The following is a 12,859-nucleotide window of genomic DNA, read 5'->3' on the forward strand; positions in this document are numbered from 1 at the left end:
TATGAAATATATTTTTATTGAATTAATGACCAGCATGGGCAGGTGATGACTTAAGGGCCACCATCCAGTCCAAAGTGGACCCTTTGTAATCAAACAGCCTGGCATGTGGCAGTGTTGTAGAAAAAGAAGAATTTGAGGGCTAGGTAGAGCTGCCTCATCTGCCTCTACCCTTGTGTCATGTTCCCTTGCGCCTCTGAAATCCCATGGAGTTGCCCATGGAGGCTAAATTCCTCTGCTGGAGCACTTAGATGAACCCATTTTTGAAGAAAACACAGAAGGACACAGAAAGCAATGAAAGACAAATTATGAACAATTTATTTTATTGTGTTAGCTTCTCTTTTTCATCTGCTTAGACTTAGACAGCAGTGTAAGTCTATTGCTGTTCCTCAAACTCCTGAAACACAGACATGGGGAAAAAGAGCTTAATGTTTCCATCTGCAAATGTTCACTTACAATCTGTAAAATAGACTTGTGACTTGAAAATGCAAATCATTAAAATTGTTTAAGTATAAGTAAACTCAGTCTTGCAAGACAAAGAAAACAAGAAGACTAAAGGCAGGTAGGATGACTGGATTTTTTTGGGGGGGCTGTTCATTATTAAGAAGCAGCCACACCAGTCTCTGTCTTTGCTGTTTGCTGTTTACTTACTGTTTTTTGGACTAACTCTAAAGAAAAAATAATGTAATAATAATTCTGCTGATTCTCAATAAAAATATTTTGTGTTTTAAATGCCCAGAAGTAGTTTTTATATGTTAGGCCTATAAGTGATTCCAGAAGGATTCATTACTACATTCATTACCTTTTCATACAGTTCAGTGGTCCTCTTCATCTGTTAACACACTGACAGGAGGGTGGCATGAGCTTGTTGCTGGAAAAAGAGGCTTAATTCTGGGCAATGGTTCATGCAGCAAGAAAATGATTTCAACAGGGACTTTCATGCAAAGCTTTTCTTGCTTACTATCTGTAGCTCATCAATCTGAAGGTGACGGTTGCAGAGCTCTTCTCCCTGCTCCTGCACTGTGGAACGCAGTTTGTTCACCCTTTTCGTCAGCTCTGATTTCTCTTCCTCCAGCTGACTGATGGACCCCAGATCCTTCTGGTTCTTCAGCTCAGCATCAGCCAGAGACGCCTGCAAGTTCAGCAAACACAACTTTCATTACTTCTATACCAACACTCAAATTTAACTATACAAGAACACACACAAAAAGAGTTCACAACAGCAGTCATGGTTTTGCAAGAAGACAGATTTACCATCAGCACTTCCTTTGTGTCTGTCAGCTCCTTCTTTATCTCTTCATTTTCTAACAGCTGGGTGCGGTGGGCCTCTTGGTTTTGCTCATGCTCCTAAAATATGAAAAAATGTGAATATAATTAACCTTGTGATGTAATTAAACCTGTATGAGAATTTTATCTTACTGTTTTTACTTTAATGTTGCTTGACTCACATCTAAAAACACTTCTTATTCACTGACATACTATAGAGATTTCAGAAATAAATCCTGCTTGTTCTTTATGTCTGATGGAGCCTCTGCATCAGCTACTTATCATGATTTGGGTCAGGTTTGACAAAGTCAGTATATTTGAGCAGCATCATTTACAGGATGCAAGATTTTTTTCTTTAGCTTTTGCTGTATGATTTTAAGAAGCACTTGTTTGCAGCAACTAACACAAAAATGTCACCAGGACTCTTATTGGGAATCAGTGCTGCAACCATCATGTATTAATCCTAAAACAAAACTTATTAGAGCAAAGATTTTCTTGCTTACACTCCGTAGCTTATCAATCTGAATGTTACAGTTACAGAGCTCTTCGCTCAGCTCCAGCACTGTGGAACGCAGTGTGGCCACCAGGTTCGTCAGCTCTGATTTCTCTTCCTCCAGCTGACTGATGGACTCCAGATCCTTCTGGTTGTTCAACTCAGCATCAGCCAGAGACGTCTGCAAGTTCAACAAACACGACTTTAATTACTTCTATAGTGATTCTCAAATTGAACTATACAAGAACACACACAAAAAGAGTTCACAACAGCAGTCATGGTTTTGCAAGAAGACAGATTTACCTTCAGCACTTCTTTGTGTGTCAGCTCCATCACCATCTCTTCCTTTTCCAACAGCAGAGCACTGTGGGCCTCCTGATTTTGCTCATGCTCCTAGAATATTTAAAAAATGTGCATATAACTAACCTTGTGATGTAATTAAACCTGTATGAGAATTTTGTTTTACTGTTTTTACTTTAATGTTGCTTGACTCACATCTAAAAAACACTTCTCATTCACTGACATACTATAGAGAATTCAGAAATAAATCCTGCTTGTTCTTTATGTCTGATGGAGCCTCTGCATCAGCTACTTATCATGATTTGGGTCAGGTTTGACAAAGTCAATATGTTTGAGCAGCATCATTTACAGGATGCAGGAATTTCTTTCTTTCCATTTTGCTGTATGATTGTAAAAAGCACTTGTTTGCAGCAGCTAACCTCAAAATGTCACAAGGACTCTTACTGAGAATCAGTGCTATAAGCCATCATGTATTAATTCTTAAATAAAACTCATTAGAGCAAAGCTTTTCTTGCTTACGTTCTGTAGCTCATCAATCTCAAGGCGAGAGTGACAGAGCTCTTCTCCCTGCTCCAGATCTCTGGAAAACTGTGTGTTCACCAGGTTTGTCGGCTCTGACTTCTCTTCCTCCAGCTGAATGATGGTCTCCTGAGCCTTCTGGTGCTTCTGCTGGGCATCAGCCAGAGACGCCTGCAAGTTCAACAAACGTTGAACTTGCAGTTAAGTTGGTGAGCTTTATATTCATACACACAAAACCTATTCATCAGTTGCGAGACAAGCCTATAAAGTGGGTCCACATTAAAGGGACCATAAGACAAAGACAAGAATCAAATTGATGACATTAATAGCTACCTTCCGTTATTTTAAATAAGAGTTTCAGTATCAAAAGGCAAGTTCATCCTGGCCTTCCTATACAGGGTGCCATCCCATTCAGGGTGTGTTCACAATTCAGCCATGCAGCCATACAGCCATGGCTTGAGGGAAGAGGTAATGGTAATTCAGTGGGTGTTGGATTGCCACTCACAAAGTTGTGAGTTTAATTCCCAGCATTTCCAAGCTTCCACTATTGAGCCCTTGAGCAAGGTTCAACTCAACTGCTCAATTGTATTAAATGGGATAAGTGAAAGTTGCTCTGGATAAGCAATGCATATCCAAATGCCATAAATGTAAGAGATCTGACCTCCAGAAGCATCTCCTTCTGTTGGAATATCTTCTTCATCTCGTCGTTCTGTGCATGCAGGATGATGTGAGACAGCCTCTGCTGCTTACATTCTCTGTTTGCCTTATAGAGCAGTCTCTCCAGCTCCCTCATTCTGTCTTCCAGCTAAAGGGATATGTACAACCATCAGCGCTATACATCTATATATATACTGTGGGCAAATGAAGTTTATAAATAAAATCTTTTTTTCCATTATTTAAAAAAAATGTACTTGCTGGTAAGCTAATTTTAGGGGCACAGTACATCATGTAACAGTGGTCACTTAACTAAAACTCTCCTAACACTGAGAGACTGTAATTTTTTTCCAATATGTAATTTAGGGTTAGATGTAAAAGTATAAGAAATGTTTTTAGTTTTACCTCAGGAGCTCTGGAGCATTTAGGAGGAGATTGGTCCAGAACAGGTCCCACTGCCTGGTCCTGCACTGCATCTAAAAATCAAAAACCATAATATCATCACTGTCATGTACTGTAATTATGTCTGTGTCTTTAAGACGATGGAGTAGAAGGCATGATGGGAAGTTTGTTCATGTGGTTGGTAAATATATGCACGTGCAAAGTAAAGAGGTGGTTGGAAAATGTTACACGGCTTGTTATGAGAGGCCGTATAGGAAATAATACATACTTTCTCTCACACACACTATCATACACTCACACACATACAATTATACTCTCTCAAACACACTATCATACCCTTACACACACAACTATACCCTCACACACACACTATCATGCTCTCACACACACACACATTATCATACACTCACACACACACTATCATACCCTCATACACATACAATTATACTCACACACACACACTATCATACCCTCACACAAACACAACTATAGTCTCACACACACACTATCATACCCTCACACACACACTATCACCCTCACACAGACACTATCATACCCTCACACACACTATCATACCCTCACACACACACTATCATACACTCACACACATACTATCACCCTCACACAGACACTATCATACCCTCACACACACACTATCACCCTCACACAGACACTATCATACCCTCACACAGACACTATCATACCCTCACACAGACACTATCATACCCTCACACACACTATCATACCCTCACACACACTATCATACCCTCACACACACACTATCATACACTCACACACATACTATCATACCCTCACACACACACTATCATGCTCTCACACACACACACACACACACTATCATACCCTCACACACATACAATTATACTCACACACACACTATCATACCCTCACACAAACACAACTATAGTCTCACACACACTATCATACCCTCACACACATACAATTATACTCATACACACACACTATCATACCCTCACACACATACTATCATACCCTCACACAGACACTATCATACCCTCACATACACACTATCATACCCTCACACACACACACTATCATACTCTCACACAGACACTATCATACCCTCTTACCTTCACAATCATACTTACAAACACACTCAGATTTTTGTGTTGTGTGAGAGTGTTATTGTGTGTGGAAAAAGAATGACAGTGCAAGTGAGAGAGAATATAATTAGAAAGGAAGTTAGTTTGATCAAACAGGAAGATATTTTAAATCCTGATTCACTGATTGGCTTAGAGCCTAGAAAAAAAGTCTGTAGCTTATAGCACTGCTAGCCAAGTTGGAGCTACAAGGAGCATTTCAAGCAACAGCACTTTCAAGGACAGACAACTACAGTTTTGTTAGAATAGCAGCAACCATGATTTTCCTACTTATTTATCTTCTTTTCCAAAGTCAGTTTTTGTTTGTGGAAGTAAATGGTAATGAGGAAGACATTTATATTTTTTTCACTAATACATTGCGGTGTGTTGAGAATATTATAAGAGAATCTCATACTATGGGACATGAGAGCATGATTTTGGACGGATTATTCGGTGAGCTTAATGGATACACAAGAACAATTTCTTCCTTTCTCTCAATTACCCAGCAGTTAGGAGGGAGTAACCATCAAGAAGTTTTTGGTGCATTGGAGGCCTTATATGCATGTTTTTATCCCATTATAAATTCATATGAAAATTCAAGATCAGTGGGAGTTAGACAAAGGGCTATGTTTAATTCAAGACTACCCCCAACACTCAGAAATGGTCATCCTGGACGCCCTCAGTACAACATACTACATGAGCAAATTACTCACTGTTTGTCCCTTGGAATGACTTGGCAAAGAATAGCTGTATGCTTTGGAATCAGCAGGAGGACACTGTACAGACACAGACAGCAACTTGAAATTGGACCACTGACCTACGCAGGAATGTCTGATGAAGATTTAACAGACATTATCAGTGAAATCCTTCAAACCACCCCAAATGCAGGTGAAAGGTATGTGTTAGGAGGCCTTAGATCACGCCATATCAGGATACAACGCTGGCGTGTGAGACACTGCCTGCAACAGCTTGACCCCCTTGGACGGGCCTTCCGTTGCCGCCGTGCAATTCGACGAAGAATATACAATGTTCAAACTCCCAATCAATTATGGTAAGAACTATTTTATCAAGATATAAATGCACAAATTGCTAATGTACTCCATGGTTTTACATATTCTTACTTTTGCAGCCATTAACAGTCAACAACATTTGATACTTATGTTAATAGTAGAATATTTATGTCAATATTAAGAATTTGACCTCATTTTATTTTGAACGTATGTTACTGTACTCTAAGCTGTAAGTTCACAGTCACCAGGCTGTCACACTACATAAATGTACATAGAGCAAAATTACTGGATGGAACCAGAGACTGAACAGATCACCCCAAGAGTTTGTTATAATTAAAGAGACAAAGCAGAGGTAAAAATGTAGTTTAGGCTGAGGATAATGCATAAAAATGGCCACTAAAATAATTAGCATTCATACTCTGGAGACCCTAACTGTCCACTGCAAATTCCATTAACATCTTCAGTACCACAAACTGAATTCCATTTCTCACTGTGGTGGACTGGAAGCAGATATCTTAGACATTTATTTTTTGCAATGAGAGGTAAAAAAATGGATTTATTGGAATTGACCCTTTCAACTCCAACTACAGTAGGTTAATTAACCATGGCTGCAAATCTTTTTGTAATTGTTGACAATTGTTCTCCCCACAGGCATATAGATGGGAACCATAAACTGGTGAGGTGGAGCATGGTCTTTCATGGTTGTGTAGATGGCTTTAGTTGGACCATCATATATTTACAGTGCCTCAATAACAACAGGGCCTCAAGTGTATTGGAATTGTTTTGCACTGGTGTGCAGAACTTTGGCCTTCCCCTAAGAATATGCTGTGACCACGGCATGGAGAACACAGGGGTTGCCTGGTATATGCTGGAAAGAAGGGGGTTAAATAGATGCAGTGTCATTACTGGACGCAGTGTCCACAATCAGAGGATAGAGCGGTTATGGGCAGAGCTGAACAGAGTTGTATCGTTCCACTTCAGTAACCTGTTTACCTTCATGGAAAATAAGGGCATATTGGACTCCACAAATGATCTCCATCTCTTTTGTCTCCACTACATCTACTTGCCAAGAGTCCAAAGGGCGTTCGCAGAGTTCCGAAATCAGTGGAACAACCACGAATTATCTACATAGGGAGGACAAACCCCTCTTCAATTGTGGCAGAGAGGGGTTCTTAATAGTGCTGGAGTTGGTAACTTAGCAACTGACAATATTTTTACAGAAAATGAGACATTGGGATTTACTGAAGACACGCCTCTACATTTAGAGACTGAAAATAACATTGTTGTTCCAGCAAATGACTTTAATGTCAACCAAACAGTTTTGAACAGGATTCAAGAAACATTAGACCCACTGAGTGATGATGGTAACCATGGCATACAATTATTTTTAGGCCTGGTTAATTTTCTTATTGAACAGTAACAACTAAAAAAAAAAAAAGTAACTAACATTAGGATTTTATTTGCACTACTGTGTTCATACCTTAAAAACAAAAATACACTCCCAACTACTCAATAAGTACTGCTCAAATTTGGGCTTTAGTTAGTTAATCAGAAAAAAAATTATAGTAGAAAACGATTACACAGCTTATAAATAACTAAATTTATTACTGAAAATCTTTTGAAAAACCACTGCAGTGCTTGTCTGTACCTTGCAAATATTTTAAAAGAAAAACAATCCAACTGAACCATCTTTAACAGGTGTTCTCCAATTATTCTCTACTAAATCCCTGTGTGTTACCTAATGCAAAGTCCATGCTTTCTCTGAAATCATCATATGTGTCAAGCAGTGGCAACTTGAGGCAGTTGATGCAAGTGTTTGCCATAGGCAAACAACATTTAGGGCCCAAGGATTGGTCATGCAGGAACTCAACTGATGGTTGAGGGAAGAAGCCAACTGGAGGGATGACATTTGCACCTCTAGCAAAGGCTAGGATTTTACCTAGCTTTGATGACCCATCTTGCTCTAACACACAGAAAAACAAGCAAAAAAACAACAAAGAAAACAATGAAAATTTAGCCCAATCATAATTTAAAGGTACCATAGTTACAACTTCAGCAAAATGAGTAATGAAAATCAAGTATGAAGAGAATGAAAAATAAAAGCAAGGAAAGGAACTAGAACAGAAGCAAATAAAAGTATTAAAAGATTTAGAAGAAAACAATGAATGGAAAGTGTGCGATATAAAATGGAAAAAGGAGAAAACGAACAATTACAACTGTAATGCAAATGTGACCCAAGCAGTCTGGGTGCAACTCTGGGTGCATTTGAAATGACCAACAACAACAAAAGACACTGTCATGACTAGCAGCAATATTTACCTTCAACATCCTGCAGGTAATCCCTCCAAAATGGTATGACGAGTTCCTCTGCTCTTCTTTTGTTGCTTCCCATTTCAGACAGTCGGATGTGGAAGAGGTGATCCATCATTTCAGCAGTGAATGGGGATGGTTCATGGCACAATAAAGGCCTAAAACTGTCTGGATTCATTTGGATGGCATCTAGAACACCAAGAGTCTTTAGTCCCTCCTTAAATCTATAAAAATAAGAGACATAATCATTCATTGTTAGGGTAGAAAAGATCATCACCAATACAGAATAAAATGTAAATATCCAAAATGCTATCTGAAATTATCTATTAAATCTCTATGGGTATATATGAACAAATTTGGGGTTTTTTTTGCATGTTTTATATCTGAATTGTGAAAATATTGTTCTTACGACTTATTCAAATGACAAAAATCTCTCCAATTTGATTTCTAAACAACCAATCTGATTTCTAACACAAACCTTTCAAATGCCCCACAGACTCGGTGGACCACTTGAAACATAAGAATGTCCTGAACCAACAGGTCTTTGTCTTCGATGCGTTTCAATGGCCTGAGACATCCAGCATTTGCGAGGTAGTCTTGCAGTGGTTCTATGGCATGTAACAGGTCATCCAAAGATGTACAATCTGACACCTTAAAAAAAATAAAAAAAAAAATACATATGCAAGAAATTTTGAAACATAGACAAATGGGAAAGCTTAAAATCTGTAATTTTGACTGGTGCTTTCCTTCTGCAGAATAATTTAAATCTCTTCTGAGTCATAACAATATTTGGAGTATTCTGCTTGTTTATGTGGGACAACCCATATTACTTAAGTTCACAAAGGACCACTGATCTGCAGTGATATGGAATGTGAAAATTTTAGTTCTCTCGAGAGAACAAAATGATTTCCTGAAAAAGTATGGCTCTCTTTGTAAAGTGGGGCCTAAAAATGATTTAAAATGCTGTCAAGATTTGCACACTATGATATACTTACCTTTTTAACCTTCTCATAGAGGTCAGAATCGGCAATGTCTTCCAAGACAGGTTTCACTGAGGACATGCCACCAACTAGACAAGAGTACAACGTTGGTGAAATGAAACCTGGTGGAGGACCGCCATGAACTAGGCTTACAGCAATAGCCCGACCAGCAATAAAATACCGATCTTCTCTTAAAGCTAGAGAAAACATAGACATGAAAACAAAAGAGAAGATTGAAACATGCAAAACTATGGCTGGTATAATAGGAAATCTTGAGAAATTATTACAAATACAGTATATTGCATATACCAGAACTGTCCAGGGCCAAATTCAGTTTGCTGTCCCTTCCCTCAAACAATGGTGACAGCACCAAGGCCTCCATGAGCAATCGTAAAAATTCCCTCCTTGGGCCACCAAGGTCCACAGCCTCTTCATCCATTCCCAAGTCATCTGAAAACTTGATGCACATCTGGTATTTGGGATTGTAGGACAACCGCTTGAAGCCCCGAATAGCACCATCAAGGACTGAAGACCTATTGATGTTGAACCTGCATCTTTGGCTGCTGTCAATTTGAGATGCAAGACTGAGCAGTATCTCCTGTGCTGATACAGTGTTTTGGAATTCAGATGGCCTGTTGCTGGAAAAATGAAAAATAAACATTATGAAACATTATGATATGGATAAGAGAATATTTTGTGGACATTGTGTTATAAATACATAACTATATCAAAAAGGCATAGGTCATCCCATTTTTAACATGACATGATTAACAGCACCAACTGTATCTAAAACTACTATTATAACATATTATACATATGCATGTTGGGAACATGACTGGTGTTCATGTGAATAGGCAAAATTGTAATAAGTTACACCAGTTATATCTGCAATTACCTCACTTATTTAACAATGTCATTATTACCCAGTCACTTACATATGACTCTCAAGGCTGGCCATTATAGCCTGGTTTAGTTCCTCATCATCAGAAGAAAGATCAGAGATGGAACCCATAATTGAAAGGTAGACAGCATAGTCATCACTGCTGGTTGGTTGGAATCACTCTGTCATCCAAATCAGTGACAGTGGATGCTTGCTGTGATGCAGTGGGCTGGTTCCCTCTGTTCATGGTGTCACTGGATGCTTGCTGTGATGCAGTGGGCTGGTTCCCTCTGTTCATGGTGTCACTGGATGCTTGCTGTGATGCAGTGGGCTGGTTCCCTCTGTTCATGGTGTCACTGGATGCTTGCTGTGATGCAGTTGGCTGGCTCATTCTGGTCACTGTGTTACTGGACTGGTTCCCTCTAGTCATGGTGTCACTGGATTCTTCCTGGGATGCAGTGGATAGGCTTGCTCTTGCCCTCCTGAAGAGGGGACAATGAGAAACCTGCTGCTTTGATGCAATTAGTTTTCCCCTGGCCCTTGTAGTCATATAGTCACTGGTGTGATTCTCTGTGGTACCATTATGACTGGATGTTGTAGTGTCAACCTCAACACAACTGTCTTCTGAATCAGTGCTTTCGAACTAAAACAAAACATTTGAATCTTAAGCAAAACTTGTATGCTTCAACCAAATGGCAAGTACTGCTTTACATTACTTTTTTAATGGCTTACCGGAACTGTAAGAACGCATGATGGCTTAATGTACACTGCCTTTGATCTGAAAACTTTGTGAATCATAAAGACATTCAGTTCCTGTCCCTCACGCAACTTTGGAGAAACCAATTTGTTTCCACATGGCATCAAAAGTTCAATGCTGAAAAAGACAAAGTAAAAATAAAATTCAGTTAAAAACCTAAACAGCAACAAATTCATGAACTATAACATATTTAGCCTGAATATAATACCTGACATCCTCAGGAAGTCTGTCCTTGAACGCTTCTCTTATCTCTGTAATGACTGTCCTGTAGTCCCACATTCCTCATTTCAAAGGTACTTAATATATAGCCACTTTCATGAAGTCTCCTTCTGGTTTTGTGCTTGCAAACTTCATCCCATGCTGGATGAGGTAATATCATCACATCCTTATTGAAATTAGGGTGATTTTGGGTGGTAGGCCTAAATAAATTACATGAACATATTACTGTAAATACTGTCAAGGTTATTATTATTATTAATATTATTATTATTATTATTACGATGTACTCGTAGTAGTAACAGTAGAAGTATACATAATAATTATAACAACATCATATTAGGACAATAGCTAAGTGCTAAAAAGTATCTGGCTAAAAAAAGGACTCCATTACAAGTAAAAGCACCATTTAAATTTGTTTTGCTCAAGTAAAAATGACAAGTACCTGACCTAAATATTATTTAAATCACGAAAGTACTCCATTAAGAAAACTATGCATTTTAAAAACGCTGGTAATGACAAATGTCTCATCCAGATTTGTTTGACAAATTCCTCAAAGGTAAAAATTATGGCAAAAAAATGTCATTAATAATAAAAAAAAAACATCGCTATCGTGTTTAAGTAGCAGCTAATGCTACTGTTAGCTTAAAAGTTGCAGGTAGGGATAGCTTTAAAAAAAACATGATGGAAGATTAAAGAGAAAAGATATCGCTAACTCAGTGACCTCACCTCTTCCGTGACTTTGATGTCCAACCACTGAAATACTTCTGAGTCAGATATCGGGGGCGTGTCTCTGCGTTAACATTAAGGTTAACTCCTGCTGAAGTTACAGTACTGCTCCCTGATACACCTGCTGATCCGGCTCGGAAAATTCGCCGCATTTCTTCATCAACAGCAGCGTTAGAAGTTGTCCCAGTGTGTGTGTGTGGGTGTCCACTTTCCACAGTTCCACCATCCAACATTTGTGACATCGTTGTGACAGTCGATGGTGAATTTAAAATGTTAGTTAAGAGACTAACGGCTTCATTAAGTTGCTGTCTATCCACCATGTTGTTCACTGCTTGATTGGGAAGGCGGGTCAAAGCAGTGAAATTCCTCATCATCAGCCAATCAGGAACTGAGAATTTAGAGCTATTTCCTTTGCAATCAAACCACCTTCCGTTTCAATCAAACTCTCTCACACACACACCACTATGTTCACTTACACACCCACTCCTTCCCTCTTACATTCACTGCCATTATTAAACTCCTGAGTATAGTTGTATGTGTGTGAGGGTATGATAGTATGTGTGTGAGGGTATGATAGTGTGTGTGTGAGACTATAGTTGTGTTTGTGTGAGGGTATGATAGTGTGTGTGTGTGAGTATAATTGTATGTGTGTGAGGGTATGATAGTGTGTGTGTGAGACTATAGTTGTGTTTGTGTGAGGGTATGATAGTGTGTGTGTGAGTATAATTGTATGTGTGTGAGGGTATGATAATGTGTGTGTGTGTGTGTGAGGGTATGATAGTGTGTTTGAGAGAGTATAGTTGTATGTGTGAGTGTATGATAGTGTGTGTGAGAGAGAGTATGTATTATGTCCTATACGGCTTCTCATAGCTTGTGACTGATTTAATTTGGTAAAGTATTTCCCTTTGATAACTTAAGAAACAGATATATAACAATCACATCACCACCAGAGCTGTATTTTCCAGTTCAGTTTCCACCTCTATACGCCAGACGTCGTCAAACATTTTCCTCAACGGGATTTTAAATTATTATTATCTTTTTAATTTACTAACTTTATACGTCTGCTCTTATTGCCGTGACCCGGGTTCGATTCCCGGGCAGGGCGCTAACCCAGCCACTGAAGAGTTAACTCTCAGTGCCGGTCCCAGGCCCGGGTTAAATGGGAGGGTTGCGTCAGGAAGGGAATCCGGGGTCAAACCTGTGCCAAATCCAAACATGCAGACCA

This window comes from Hemibagrus wyckioides, linkage group LG12 (genome assembly GCF_019097595.1).
Source record: "Hemibagrus wyckioides isolate EC202008001 linkage group LG12, SWU_Hwy_1.0, whole genome shotgun sequence".
Lineage (NCBI taxonomy): Eukaryota > Metazoa > Chordata > Actinopteri > Siluriformes > Bagridae > Hemibagrus > Hemibagrus wyckioides.